The following is a 16,103-nucleotide window of genomic DNA, read 5'->3' as shown; positions in this document are numbered from 1 at the left end:
TCTTATGCCTTCTCCATATCTTACATTGTAGGTTTACATGCAACTCATTCCCATACAGGGACAAGGGACTAATTCAGTAAAATAATAATTATTAAAATATTTAAAATTAGATAGCCTCTTAAAACTTTGGTAATATAAGAAAAACTTGTAACATATTTCTTCTCAAAACACTTTAAAAGTTAATCTGCTAAGATTTTAGTTTATATAACATATTAATATCATAAAATCAGAACATGTATGTTACAAATTAGTGCCTTTGAAGCTCATAGTATTTAATATTTATGCAAAAATCAATTAGTTACAAAACAAATGGTATAGAACATCTCTCAATATGTGTATAATGCTCATATTTGAAAATAAGTTATAGCATTTACTTCAAAATATATCTTGATAGATTCATTCAGACATTTGAAGGCTTAATGTCAGCCATAAAACCTAACCACAATCATCATTGTATCAAAGGTATAATGGGGAATGTGAAATAATACCATGTTTACACGTTATTAGCAAGTCAGCCTTTCAGTAGTATTGATTTTTCCATGAAGTGGGCAATTAAAATAAAAACTAAAGAGCAAATATCTACAAAGAAGCATGCAGATGGTTATTTGAAACTTTACAGACATTAAAGATTTCCCATTCCTTAGCATTTACTTGAAAATGAAATGGGATCCTGAAATCTGTTCTTGTCAGTTCAACAACACTTATGGACAAACAGTCTCTATAAAGACAGGACAGAATCAGGGAAAGAGGAAACAAGATGAACGTGTTCCTGTCCCTGCCCTGGCTTGATGATTCCATCCTTTTTTTTTTTCTTTCTTTCAATTACCGGTTTGTACTTTTGTTTCAACTACTATGGCTGAAGAATTGATATATAAATTGAGTAGTCCCTACAGGCTGAAAAACATAGGTGTTTCTTAATTAGTCAATCAGCCAGGTGGAGATGGGAAAAAACCAATTTAGTGCAGGAAATATTAACCAAATGAGATGTATGGTTAAAAAAATAAAAAGGAAAGAAATGCAGTTGAGAAAGTTTAACATGTCCACATAATTCCTAAAATGATTGAGGATAGATTAACTACATTGCTTTATAGAAAACAGGTGCTTTGACAACCCAGTGACAACAGAAAACTTAAGAGCATTTACATTCTGTCTTATAGTCATAGGTTTTTTTTGTTTTTTTTTTTTTTTTTTTTTTTTTTTTTTTTTTTTTTTGGTCAGGACTGCCAGACAGTTCCCAAATAACCATACAGAGGCAATATTCACTATAATTTTCTGGCCAATAGCTTAGGCTCGCTATTAACTATCTCTTAAAAATTAAAACTCATACTTCTTATCTATGCTCTACAGTGTGATAGTACCCTTTTTTTCTGCATGACATGTTCATCTTGCTTCTCTCTGTGTCACTTGGCAACTCCTCATGACTCTGTCCTTCTTCACAAGGTCTTAGCTAGGATCATCCTTGTGGATTCCTAAACATTTTTCTAGTACCAGGTTTCTTGCTAGCCCCATAATGGCTCCCTCAGTCAAAATAACTCTTTCCTTCCTCCAACTCGACTATCCTGTTCCCTCAAGTTCTCCTCCCCCCTTCTCTTCCTCTCTCACCCTCCCTTCTCCCCCAACCCCCTTGGTCCCAGTTTTCTCAGGAGATCTTGTCTATTTCCCCCTTTCCAGGTGGATCTAGTGCATCTATGTATGTTTTTTTTTTTAGGGTTCACCTTGTTACTTAGCTTTCCTAGGATCATGAACTATAGACTCAGTATACTTTGTTTATAGGTAGAATCTACTTATGTGTGAATACATACCATGTTTATTTTTTGAGTCTGGGTTACCTCACTCAGGATGCTTTTTTCTAGTTTCATCCATTTGCACGCAAATTTCAACCGTCTTGTGCAGCAAAAAAAAGTAAGATCCAGTGTTTCCAGAAAAGAGTAAAGGTCCATCAGATTGTGGCCACTTCTCCCACTGCACAAAAGCTAACAAGTACACAAGGACTTCTTTACACACCAAACTTCCCATATAAAGAGAAGCTGGTTATTACAATTGGAAAGAAGTCTCCAATTCTTTGCAAACTAGAGTGTCAATTCGTGAGATTTATGCCTAACAGGTACAATCTTGATAATAGCTCCGGGATTCAGTTTTCTACCTCTTTCTTTCACATTCCCAAGCCTTACCTATTTTGCTCTTCCCACATCCTAAATACACATGACACTAAAATCCTAGTTCTCTCTGGTTCTATTTTGTTTGCTAGATGCTGTTGCCCTAGACTTTCTTTGCATGACTACATCAAATAAAATAGGGAAGAATTGCTTTTCTAGATTGCTAGCTGATTGTTCTTGACATAGTGTGCCTTTTGCCTATGGCCTGGATGAAAGAAAATTTAGGGAAGTAAATAGCTTCTTTTGTAAGCTGCTGTAGTGAAGGAAGATTCTGCCAGCAAGTGTTGTTGTAAGGAATAAAGGTACTGAGCACATAGCCATGAGAAGCTGCTGCAGTAAATCATGATGATGTTACAATATTTAATTTTAATTTTTGAATGCATTAATATGATCATTTCTCATCAGTAATGAGGCCTTGATATTGTGTTGGAAATTAGAAAGGGATACACCATTTATAATATGCAGTTAACATGATGGTACCTGGTTATAATAAAAAAAAGAGTTTTAGTCTGCAAATGAGAAGTTATTGCCTCTAATTCTAGGACCATGGACAATTCACGGTTACCATTGTCATCAGCAAGATCATTATCATTACTGTGAATCATTCTCATCAAATAGCATTCACTTACTTCCTTGCTCACAAAAGATGCTGTATTATCATTCTCTGTTTATCTCAAACATGTGGGAAATAATGTTTTTTAGAGAAATTGGGATGTTGCGAGGATAAATGAGTTCTTGCAGGTGTATTTCATTGTATGCCAAAGAGGAGCTCCCAAAGAGTCAAGTGCGCATTGAATTTTTGTAAATTGAATCAATTTTAAATGTGCTGAGGGAACTTGATATTTAAGAGAATGGTGTAGCAAATCTTCATTTCGAGGATGTGGCTTAAAAAAGACTCTAGTCTCTGGTAAGAGTTTGCTAAACTTATATTTTTTCTTCCACTTTCTGTAGTTCTTAAATAGGTTATGTGATTTGTCCATTTTCAGGGACACATCCTTACAAATCCAAGAGGATTTTTATTAATGTGAATATCATCATCTAGTTATTGTTGTTGATTTCCTTAGGATTTTCACTCTTCTTATTATATATATAAGTTCAGGTAATTTTATATTAGTCATATTGAGAGATTCAAATAATAAATCTTCAAAAAACACAAAAAAGCTTAGAAATAATACACCTAATAGTTACCAAAAATACACTTTAACAAATTTTATTTGCCAACACACACACACACACACACACACCACCACCACCACCACCATCACCATCACACCAGAGCTTTAGGGTTATGGGACAAGGGGAGAAATGCACTGATGCTCTGAACAAGTAGAAGTAGATGGTTATTTTCCTGTTGATCAGCATCCTCAAGTTCTCAGTGATGAGTCCTCTGGGAGGACAAGTCTGCATCACTTGCTTCTGCAGACTTGGGGATACCTGGCTGACACTCGCTGGTACCTCCTGCTTCTGTCTCATTGCCAGGTAGCAGATACTAGATAGCAACAGTCACTTTCTCATAGTGCTGGGCAGGTTGGGTGACTTAGGACCCAAAAGCTCTGAGAAGCTGTCTAGTCTATCCTGAGGCAGCAGTTGGCTATTGACACTGGTTTCCATGGAGACCCATGTGTGGATACCTGACATGGAAGCATATCTTTTAGAAATTCATCTCTTTATTCTCAAATGTTCATCTTATACATAAACCAGCTGCAGCACTGCTGGTATGCCAACTTCTCCAATGTCAGTCAGTGAAGGTACAGCACAGAGGTAGCTCCACATGGGCGCAGATGGTCCACTTGAAAGGATTTCCCATGAGAGCCTGACAATCCTAGAGCAGTGGTTCTCAACTTTACTAGCACTGTGACCCTTTAATACATACAGTTCCTTGTTCCTCATCTTGTGGTGACCCCCCAACCACAAAATTATTTCATTGAAACTTCATAACTGTAATCTTGCTGCTGTTGTGCACTGCACTGTAATGTAAATATCTGATATGCATGTATGTAAATATATGATGTGATATCATAGGTAGTATAAATATATGAAATACATATCTGATATGTAACCCCTAAGGGGGCCATGACTCAAAGGTTGAGAACCACTACTCTAGAGGTTACTGGTGTTTTATTCTAATAACCCTAAAACAAAACACAGCAGACAGCTTCATTTAGAGCAGAACCCTCGTTGTCAGCACAACAAACATTTTAAGCCAAATAATTCAGCCTTATAGGAGGGTTGCAAAGTGTCTTGCAAGACATCTCTAGCATCTCTTGCCACTGGATGCCAACAGCTTGAAAATGTAATCAGGGGCGGAGAAAATGGCTCAGCTGAGTCCAAGGCAAACATCAGCACCTAAGTTCAGATCACCAGCACCCATGTAAAACAAAAAAGCCAGCATAGGTCCAGCATGCCTAATCCCTAAAAGGGATACCTAAAATTCCTTGGCCAGTTAGTCTTCCCTGAAATGAGTGTTTGCCTTGCTTGAGAAGAGACCCTACCTTAAAACCCAAGGTGGAACAGTATTGGACAGCAACCTCTTGTTTCTACATATATATACACATATCATATGAAGACTGTGAACACCACATATATAGAAACATGTTTTAATTTGAAACACGGTGTATTAGCACAGAAGGGACATAAAAGCTGCAACACTCATGCAAGCTAGGAGCTCCCAAGACAAGCTGATAACACACGATGGTTGTGCAGCGTCATTACTGGGAAGCTAACCTCTCTCGTGCTGAGTGTGCACATCAATATTCCTTGTTTGGAGAAAAAAGGGTCAGTCCATTTTAGTGTTTAAACCACATACTTATTTAATGGCTCTTCAGACTAATGTAGAATTTCCACAAATGAGTTTGAATTTTAAGCTCTTAAAATTTAAAATAGACGAAGAAATGCTCATCTGAATCTCTCTCTTGAGACTATGTGGATATGTATCCGACTTCTTTTCCTCCTTAATCCAGTAAAACGCCATTGTATTTTTGCCAAAACTGTGTGTACTTGGATATTACTAGCCCCGCCTCTGAGACTTCTTTGAGGTAGAGGCTAGCTCACGCTCCATCTGTACCCTTTTCTCTCCTTTCATCCTCTTTCCACTCATTGTTCTAGTTTCCTTTCTATTGCCCTGATAAAAAAAAAATACTCTGACCAAAAGTAACCTATGAGAGGAAAGGCTTTTTTTGGTCCGAAATTCCAAATCATATTCCATCACTGAGGAAAATCAAGACAGGAACTTGAGGTTGGACCTGTTTGCTATTCCAAATAGCTTTATATCTGATGAAAGAACTCACTTTTCAGCCAAAGAAGCATAATAAATGAAATGGATAAAACCACTTGTTACTAGGCTTGCAAGCAAGCTTATACTTAGCTACCTTTCTTATAGGACTCATGAGTACCTGCTTAGAGATGGTGTCACCCATAATGAACTTTGCCCTTCTACATCAGCTGCCAATCAAGGCAAATCACCATAGACATGCTCACAAGCTGATCTGATCTATGCAATTCCCCAGTCAAGGCTTTCCTCTCAAATTGGCAGTTAAGGCTAACTCTAACGAGGATATCTATCATATGCAGGAACCTCCTAGTGAAAATGCATTTTATATTCTTAACAGGAAAAAAAGAGAGTGGAGACGCAAATATGTTTAACATAATAGCAAAATATTTCATATAACAAAACATTTAATATATTTAATATAACAACAAAAATAGCTAGATTATATTTCCTAAGATAGTCTTTTGCTTATAGATTTCTAGGTCTATTACTACCCTCAATTTTTATGCAGTACACTTTTATTTAAGAGATCTCTGTATCTATGTTCATAAATTTAGCTCTTACAATCATATCTAAAGGCTGCCAGTTCTAGAGACACTAAGTTAAATTTCCAAACAACCCAGCTAGTAACAAAACAGGTCATTCCTTCTGACTAGATACTGAACAAGATATGCTTTCCACATTATTAAATTCTCTTAGGGCTAGAGACACGGCTCAGCAGTTAAGTGTACTTGGTGCTCTTGTTGAGGACCCAGGTTCAGTTCCAAGCACCCGTGTCCGGTGGATGGTAACTATTTATACCTCTAGCTCCAGGGAATCCTACATCCTCTACTGTTACTGCCACATGTGTGAGCTCTCTCTCTCTCTCTCTCTCTCTCTCTCTCTCTCTCTCTCTCTCTCTCTCTCCCCCCACACACACACACACACACAAATAAATCTTTTAAAATATTTTTATTTCCACCTTACTGCGTTTGTTTAGACTATTTTTGTTCAGACTATCTTTTTACAGTTTCTGGACATTGCCTGTAGAGCTTGTTACCACTGTTTTTTTTTTTTTTTAAGATTTATTTATTTATTATGTATACCACATTCAGTTTCAGGAAGAGCCCTAGAAATGTTGGGTAAATTTATTAACTGAATCACTTCCAGTCAGTCTGGAGACTATCCCATCCTAGGTCTCCTTGGGCATGTATTCTTAAAAGCCATATTTGATTACAGCATCAGAGAAATTCTGAGCTGAAATGAGTTCTAGCTTACTTAAAACAGGGGGATTTCCAGACAGTGGCAAAAGATCCTGTCCTAGAATACTGTCAGAAAATTTGTTGGGGAACTTGATAAAGACATGGATTTCGAAGAATGCTCTTGGGAGCAGCTGTGGGATAAAGCCAATGAGTTTGCATTTTGGTTGTTTTTCATCAGTTTGCTTGTTTGAGATAGGATCTGAAGCCCAGACAGGTGCTTAACTGTGTCTCTGAGATGACCCTGAACTTCAGAGTCTGCTACTTCTACCTCCCTAGTTTAAGATTAGAGAAGTGTTTAAGATTAAACAATGGGATTACGGGTATTTGGGCCTTGTTCAGGTTTTATGAATGCTATGCTACAGGTACATCCCCAGGTTATCTGCATTTTAAAACAAATATCTCTGACTTATCTAATTCTGGAACCACTAGTGTGGTTTAGTCCTCTTATTTCAGAAATGGCCTTGCTGAAAAGAAAAAAAAGAAAGAAAGAAAGAAAGAAAGAAAGAAAGAAAGAAAGAAAGAAAGAAAACCTAGTCAGAATCCCAGATCTCGAAACTCCCTGGCCTGCTGTCTTTCCTCCACCTCAGTTCACATTTCCTTCAAGGAAATTGTTTCCCATTCCAGGATGGTCTGTAATAAATATCTTGTTGGTTTTGCTTGATTGCTGTTCTCTGGGTTTAAGCATTGAAGCTAATTGATAAAACCTGATGACATGGTCTTCCCCCAGATGCTAGGTCCAGTTCTATCCCACAGCTGAAAAACTCTGAGACATCCCAATTCAGGGGCTCTGCATGAAGTTCGCTGAACTGTTGACCCTATTTGTGTTTTAAAGTTTCAACCCATTTAATTTGCTAAAGTCTTGAACACAATTTCACGGTTATCACATCCTAATTGAGGATTTTCCTCTATCTCCCCTCATGTTGCTAGAGTTTTAATTTTATGCATATTGATTAAATGCTCAGAGCTCATGGCTATAAGATACAATTAGAAAATTATTCAAGAAAGCACAGGACTATGTGCTAGATATGTGTTTGCTTCTAAAGATTCTCATCACCTATTAGTTTCTTGGTTTTCCCATTTGGAAGCTTCATAGCGGCTAGAAGGAACCTGGCAACCTGTTTCAGCCTTGAGTCCTACTTTCCGATTCACATTCTTTCTATGATCCAGTGAAACACCAAGCTGTATTTTTGAATGAGGATGGAACTCTGGGAAGCACACCTAAATTCCCTGTAACGGGTGCATCCTGAACACCAGAGAGCTGCTGACAATGCTGAACCTGGCAGGACCTCACCCTCGAGGATCGCTGTCTGAAGAAGGGCCAACAACACTTCATTATGATGGCTCTTCAGAACGGATCGGCACTGAAGAAATTCCTGCACTTAGGCAACCGTCATGCATGTGACCTCTAATATGAATGATGCCCCTTTGTATTATTTCCCCGCCTGTCAGGGAGAGGCCATATTGTCCTGAATAACACGAGTGCTTTCAACAGCATGAATTCTGTTTTTCCATCAGTGTTCTCACAAGCTTGCTTCAGAGGGAAGAATTAAAACAACCACCACAACAACCAGCAAACAAAATCCCCAGCACAGATGCTCTTTTAGAAAAATGACGAGGCCTTTTTCATGACACATGCAGGTGTTCCTTTAATCTGTACTGTTGCTTGTGTTTGTCATCTGCCCAAACCTTCTTCCCCTTCACTCCATGAGTGACAAACCCTTGACCCTTCCCTTATTACTTAGGGTCTGCCTGTGTACTTCTTTCAGGGCCAACTTCTCAGGCTTTGAGAGTAGATGTATCTGCCTCTGCTGGGCTTTGTATACCACACCACACAGTGCTGATCGCACTGAATTGCATTTGTCTCTTGGTACATATGCTTTTCCCTCTGGACCTCTACAAGGTCTGGACCATGTTTCAGTTGTTGTGACAGAGTTAGAACTATGCAATTGATCTCTGTTTTCAGTTTCGGACACAAAACATCCCCAGGAATACTTTCAACTTTTTAAGTCATGGGACTGATGCCGGCAAGTTTTGTTAATTTTGTTATAATATTTCATGCTGTCACAAATAGCTTCTGTGAGCCTTGGAAACTCCAGAATGGCAAGACTGACTCCCATATGCTAATGAGATGAGCAATGGCTCAGATTCTATAGAGCTTCAGTAACGGAGCTGGTTGTCAAAGGAGATTACTCATGCAATTAGAACAGAACTTTCGTACTCACTCCACTCAAACACACACGCACACACGCACACACACACACACACACACACACACACACACACACACACATGCCGACTGGGAGATATGTGCTATAGACTGAGTCCAACCTTCAGTAATCAATGGTTTACATCTCATAATGACATAACTGAACTTCTGTAAAACCTTAAACAAAAAGACACCTGGATGTCTCCTTGATCATCAAATTTATCCATGTGCTAAGAACGTGGTCCATGTCCTCCTCACAGCAACATTGTCAGGCCCCAGAAATCCTGCTGAAGAGAATGAGGACGGATTGTGAGAGACAGAGGGACAGGAATCACAGGAAAATCCCCAGAATCAGCTCATAGGGGCTCACAGAGACTGAGCCTGTAACCAGGGAGTCTGCATGGGACTGATCTAGGCCCTCTGCATATTGTGACAGTTATGTAACTTTGTCTTATTGTGAGATCCTTTTACAGTGGGAGCAGAGGCTGTCTCTGACTATTTTGCTGGCTTTTGGGCCCTATTCCTCATACTGAGTTGTCTTTCCCAGCATTAATACAAGGGGAGGTGCTTCGTCTTACTGCAAATTGATAAGCCATGTTTTGTTGATATTCATGGGAGGCCTGCCCATTTCTGAATGTAAAAGGAGGAGTAGATGGGGGAGGTTTGGGAGGTAGAGTGGGAGGAGAAAGAGGAAGGGAAACTGTAGTCAGGGTGCAAAATAAATAAATAAATTAATTAATTTAAAAAATAAAATTTATATATGACTCCAAATGACTAGACCATGTCCTACAGTAAAGCATAACTTCTTAACGACACTTAAAGTTATAATCTATATATTCAGTAGCCAAACAAATGTTATGGGCATTTTCTTATCATTAAAAGAAAAAGATCATTTTTTATTAAGATACTCTATATTTCGAGTAAGCATAGGTTTTAGTCTGTTGATACAGTGAAAGCTTCGAAGACTGTTATAGGAAAAGGTAGCATAGCAATGTTCACCATCCTGTGAGAGCTGGATTTGGACTTGCTCTGACTGTCTCAAGCTGGGACTATATGTACAAAGTTTCTATTTACAGACTATTTTCATAACGTCCATACAAAACATCATATTCTGTGAAACTTTTTCCATATCCATTCTTAAATCTTTCATTCTTAAATCATTGGCATTTGATCCTTTTCAAACGCCTGCTCTGTTTTCCGTGATGTGTAACTTCCCTATCCTGCACTTGAACTTAGTTTCTTTCCAGTTGCCATTCTTGGTACCTGGACAGCCTGGGGGAGAGGTCGTTACACCAGGAGTAGTGTTTCTAACGTCTTCTTTCCTGTTGCATCAGTTGTCCACTAAAGCAAGATGGACATTTTACAGGGTGCTGGAAACTTAGCCCAGGGCTTCATTCATGTTAGGTAAGCATTCTATTAACTTAGCCACAGCCCTAACTCTGTGGTATTGTTTAAAGGCCTAATCTTTTAGCCCATTTTCAGGTGCATTGTTTACATAATCCTCCCTCTGTTGTTAATATTTTAACAAATACATAAAAAATATTTTCAGCAGAAAGTCTATTATTTACACAATTTCTTGCTGGCATAAAGATGTTCTTCCAAATATAAAAAAGTAATTTAAGCCAGATTATTGCATTGGTCTTTTTAACTTTAAGTTATGTAAAGTAATTGTTGAAAAAAATCACATTTTTATCTGGGTGTGGTGGCTCAGGCCTTTTAGTATCAGTATTCTGGAAATTGGGGCAGATCTATTCTCTGTTAATTTGAGGTTAGTCTATCCTACATAGTGAGTTTCAGGCCAGTCAGAGCTGTATAGAGAGACTGTGTCTCCAAAGCAAATCAACTAACAACAACAACCCTAACAAATAAATCACATTTTTTTTTTTTGTGAAATGAGCACACAGAAACACAAATATGCACTCGTCATGTTTGCAGATATGATCAATATGTTCATCGCCGGAGGCAATACTGTGTGCAGAGGTTAAAGTATCTGTGTTCTCATAGATTAGCTTTTCTTAAACCAGTGGATCAGTGTCTTGCTTCACACTTGGGTACTAGATCTTAATGGTCTTACTCGTCTGAGGATGGTGATCATAAGAGCACCAGCTCCCTTTCATGATGCCTTGGGACTAAAATTTCTCTCTTGTTCCCTTATCTATTCCTTGGCCTTTCTAATAAAGACCCAAGGCTTTCTTTCCAATGCTTTTTGGTTTGTTTCTCTTGCTTCCTTTGCCATCATACAAAATTAGCTTACCTCCATTTCTTTTCTCTTGAGTGATTGTTGTGCTATGGGTGTGCAAGAAGTTATATTCTGTAAGGAAAAAGAAAAAAAAAAGCAAACGAGTCTCTCGTGGATCAAGGCCAGCCCTTGTGCCTTCTGCAGTGCTTTACAAGGTGAAACCAGAAACAAGAAATTATTCAATTAAGACTCTGTAGTTCACTGCTGTAGCAACAAATAGGCTATTTTGGAAGCAGTTCACCAGCCTCTGAAGGAGTATTCCCTCAGTACCAGTGAACAGAGTTGTGCCAAAGTACCAATTTTCAAGAGTATTCAACTGCAGAAATGACACTTCAATATGCGCAAAAGAACCTACTCTCGTTGTTTGCTGAGCTAGAAAGAAAGCTCCTTTCTCATTTTGGAAATCAATAAAGCTTTTTCCTCTCTTCCGTGAGTTCTTATAGAAAAAGCTACCCATGCTTCTGAAGATAACTTGTAGGAGACAATTATTGAGATGGAACTAGCTCTGTTCTCCCTGTGGGAGGTCATCGTCAGTCTGTGGGCGATGAAGAGCAGGCACTCAAGGTGCTAGGCTCAAGGATCTGGGCTCTTATAAAGACTTCACAATGGAGCTTGTTGAGGAAGTTTGTTCTAAAGCCCAGGGTAAGATCCCTTGTGATTCCTCATACCAGGTAATCACCAGATTACAGACAGGACAACAGTTTGAGTTATGGGGATGGCGTTTGAATAGTAGTTCATAAGTCAACAAAGGACCACAACCTGTATCCAAGGAAGGGATTGCTAAACACACAAGGAAATCACAGTCTGTGAGCAGCTGGCTCTAAGTGGAGCCCTACGTTGATGTGACTGAGAACATAACAAACAGCAGCCCTTGAAAGCGACATCACCATTCATTCAGCAGGAAGGGCCTCCTTGAGATGGACGTAAACACTGCCTCTTATTTTATGTGTTCTTTTGTCTTGTGTATTAATTGGACTTTGTATTGCTGCAGCAAAGAACCATGCAAGTTGGGGATAAAAAGGTTTCTTTGACTTTACACTTCCATATAACTGTTCATTATTAAAGGAAGACAGGACAGGAACTCAACTGGGCAGGATCCTGGAGGCAGGAGCTGAGGCAGAGGCCATAGAGGGGTTTCTTCTTACTTGCTTCTCCTGATATGCTCAGCCTGCTTTCTTATAGAACCCCCCACCTATGGGTTTATGGATGGAACCACTCTCCGTGGACTGGGCCCTCCACCATTGATCACTAATTGAGAAAATGCCTTAGAATTGTTCTCATAAAGATATTTTTTTCTACGGGGCCTCCTTTCCTCTCTGATGACTCTAGCTTGTGTCAAGTTGACACACAAAACCAGCCAGTACACCCAGCTGGTCATCTTATATTCAGGTTTCCCAGATGTACATAGGTAGAAAACAACCCTTCAGTCTTATTGGGAGGACTAGATAAGATCATACCCTAAAAAAACTGGAATATAGCCACATGGACAGGAAGCATGTAAGGGGTAGTAGCATACTGCTCTTCCATTGTACAGTGTCTTGTCATTTCTCAGAGTGGCAAACCTGCATACATTCTCCACTTTCTCTTATCATAAACATGGCCATAAGAAGTCACTTTCATTCAGTTTCACTATTCAGGTTTACTTCCTCACAGAATGGGTTATTAACCACATAATTATAGACAAGGCTGGCCTTGAACTCACAAAGATCCACCTACCTCTGCCTCCTGAGTGCTTCAATTAAAGGCAAAGGCATGCACCACCACCGCCTGGCTATATACTATATTTTTTAATTTATTCTTTAATTAATTAAATTTTTGAAAAGAAAACAAATAATCTTTTTTTTCATTGTACTTACCAATCCCAGTTCCCACTCCCTCATCTCCTACCTTTTCCTTTCCATACTTCCCCACGCCACCCCCCACCCACTCCTCAGAGAGGGTAAAGAACATTGCTTTGAGGAAGGTCCAAGGCCCACCCTACTATATCTAGGTTAAGCAAGATACCCATCCAAAGAATGGAAAGACACACTTGAACACACACACACAAACACAAACACATACACACAAACAAACACACAAATCCATACCACCACCATCACCAACAACAAAATAATAGGAATTAAAAGTCAATGGTCATTAATATGTCTCAATATTAAAGGATTTAATTCACCAATAAAAAGACACCCTAACAGAATGGTTGGGAAAAAAGGGTCCATCCTTCTGTTGCATACAAGAAACACATCTTAGCATCAAAGACAGTCTTCCTACTAACAACCGAGCTATAATATTTAGATATGGCCTAGCAACAGCAGGGCCTTCCTTCTGCCGTATCACCTTATTAAAAGTTTAATGTCTGTAGAGTTCTCCCATCCCCAGGTTAGTTATAAAACGGAAGTTGAATAAAAGTTTTAACTTTCATTGTGAGAAAACCCATGTAATGAAGATTGTTTTTAATTAATAGTTAGATTATGAAAGGTTGAATGTCATCATTTCTTGGAATTAGTTCACCCTTGTAACTAAGACCTCCAGAGGACAGGCTGGTGTTAAAGAAGGTGGTTTATTAAATTGACCTCAACAATGTCTAGAGCTCAGCTGTTTTCATTCTTGTTCTAATCTTATAGTTTTAACTTTTTCTCACGATTTTTATCATGAAAATTAATATTATACATGAATGCAAATTTGGATTTCTAAAATAAATACAAACTTAATGTCTTATAGTTAGTTCTAGAAGTCAAAAGTCAACAGATGGGTCTTACAGCTATAATTCCAAAGTGTGCACGGGGTTGTTTCTCTTATGGAGACTCAGTTGCAAATCTGATCTTGGGTCCTCTAGTGTCCAGAGGCTGCCTATATCCCGTGGCTGATGGTTGTCTTCCAGCAAAGTATCATTCTGACTTCTCTGTTCATCATCACAGAAACTTCTGGAACTGGAACTTTGCCAACCTCTTTCATTTTAAAATGGCCTTTGTTACAGTGGATCTACCCAACTATCCCAGGCAATCCCTCCATTTTAAATTTTCTTTAATAATTTACGTAACTCCCTGTTGTCACAGATAGATGACATACTCATAGCTTCAGAACTAGGATGTAGAGACCTTTAGAGGGACAATGGCTCACATCAATCTCGCTGTAAGGTTTGCTCACCTTTTTCCAGTAGCCTCACATTTTATTCCACACCAGTGTCGAATAGTAACAAACCTTCACACACCATCAGCATGAGTGTGGAAAATCTCTTCAACGCACCCCGGCGTGATGCAGCAATATGTGAATCCATATTAGTGGAAAAGTCATCTTTCTTGGGGTTATGAAAAATTAGAAGATGAATTATATGATTTCAAAGTAAAGTGGCACAGAAGGCATAGTAAGGCAGCTATAGATACATTGTTCAAAGCAAGAAAGTAGAAGGAAAAAATGAATGTTTGGTCCCAAGCAATTTTGAAAGCCAGCCAAGCAAATAATGGTTTTTAAGTCTACGTACAATTTTATGTGGCTTATGGCTTCCTTACATTTGGCTCATGGATTTTCTGTGTAAGTTCACATCTTTGTGAACTTTTTTTTTTTTTTGAGCATCCTTTTTTTCTTACATCCATTGAGTTGTAAGGTCAATAGATTTTTGCAGTTCTTACCTGCCTGTATGATATCCCCTGCTATCCTGCCATTTCTCTGTTCCTTTTAGTTCAGTTTGGCAGTGTTTTTCACGTATGGCAGTCTCAAGGCCCATGTTGACCTCCCATGTACATATTATTAACCCAGAGTCTTCCTGGTGGAACCTTCTTGGACTATTTTTTCTTCACTTTTTGCTTCAGCTCAGGCAGAGCAATGGCTCCACAAGTCACATGCCTAATCTTAAAGATGCCTGTGCTTGACTGAGTATTCTGATCCTTCGACCTTTATAAGGTATGAATAATATGATCACACAGTCATATTCATTACTCCTACTCTAAATATCCTAATTCCAATATGCATAATAGAATAAACTGATATTGTCCTCATTGCCAAGCACTGTGGTTTTTATGCATGATATCTGTTCCCTTGGTGTCTTCCATCCCTCTCATATTTTACTATAAGAAGAAATTTGGCCACATCTTCAAGAGTTAGGTAATCTCCTCAGTGAATATCCAAGTTCATCACAAGTTCTGCTTCTCACATAGCTGGAAAGTATAATACTGAATCTTATGTCACAGCAAAGAGAATCTCTGTTCCTCATTTTCATGTTAACCCTCACAGTCAATACCATGTTTACCTATAGTTGACTTAGGTCAGAGCAGGGTTTTCTTATAACGCTCTTTAAAGTGCCTCTAGTCTCCACCAGTTGCCCAATGTCACAGTCATTTTGATAATTTTAAGCATTTTTTGTAGTATCTCTCCACTTCCTAATATGAAAGCCTGTGCTGTCTTTCTGCTACTTCTTTGTAAAGTTACCACTATGTTACAGCCAAAGTTAACACAAATTTGCTATCTTATAATTTGGAAGGTCAAATACCCAAAAGTGGTATTCCATTGCTGTGATCCACGGATCTTCGGGACTATGTGTTTTGTGAAGGAGTATAATAAGCTTATCTTTTTCAGCTCTTGAGTCTGACACATTCCTTGGCTCTTAATTCCTCCCAGGAACACTACCACTTTTTGCCTGAACTTCTGCTTTTGTGATGACATCTCTTTCCCTGAATCTCCCTGTTCTTTTTTTTTTTTTTGTTTTGTTTTGTTTTTTCTAAGACATCATGTCATTACAATGGGTCCCTCTGGAAAATCAAGCGTAATCTCCTTATGCTCTGGCCTTGGTTTTTCATCACATCTGTAGGTGCCTTTGTTAACAGATAAGTCAACATTAAGGACCGGAGGAAGAGGACATAGGAATTTGGAGTAGAGGACTGTGGTCAGGAGATTTGGTGTTGGGAAACCTAATACGAGCTCCAAGACTTCTAAGTTAGCCCTTACTCTGAATATCATACTCCTCCACAAATGAAGTCTTACCTGGATTCTCCTAATGTGC

Source organism: Alexandromys fortis, unplaced genomic scaffold, assembly GCF_014885135.2.
Source record: "Alexandromys fortis isolate MF-2015 unplaced genomic scaffold, M_Fortis_MF-2015_v1.1 scaffold_71, whole genome shotgun sequence".
Taxonomy (NCBI): Eukaryota; Metazoa; Chordata; class Mammalia; order Rodentia; family Cricetidae; genus Alexandromys; species Alexandromys fortis.
The sequence above is the reverse complement of the archived record's forward strand: the minus strand, read 5'-3'. Positions refer to the sequence as shown.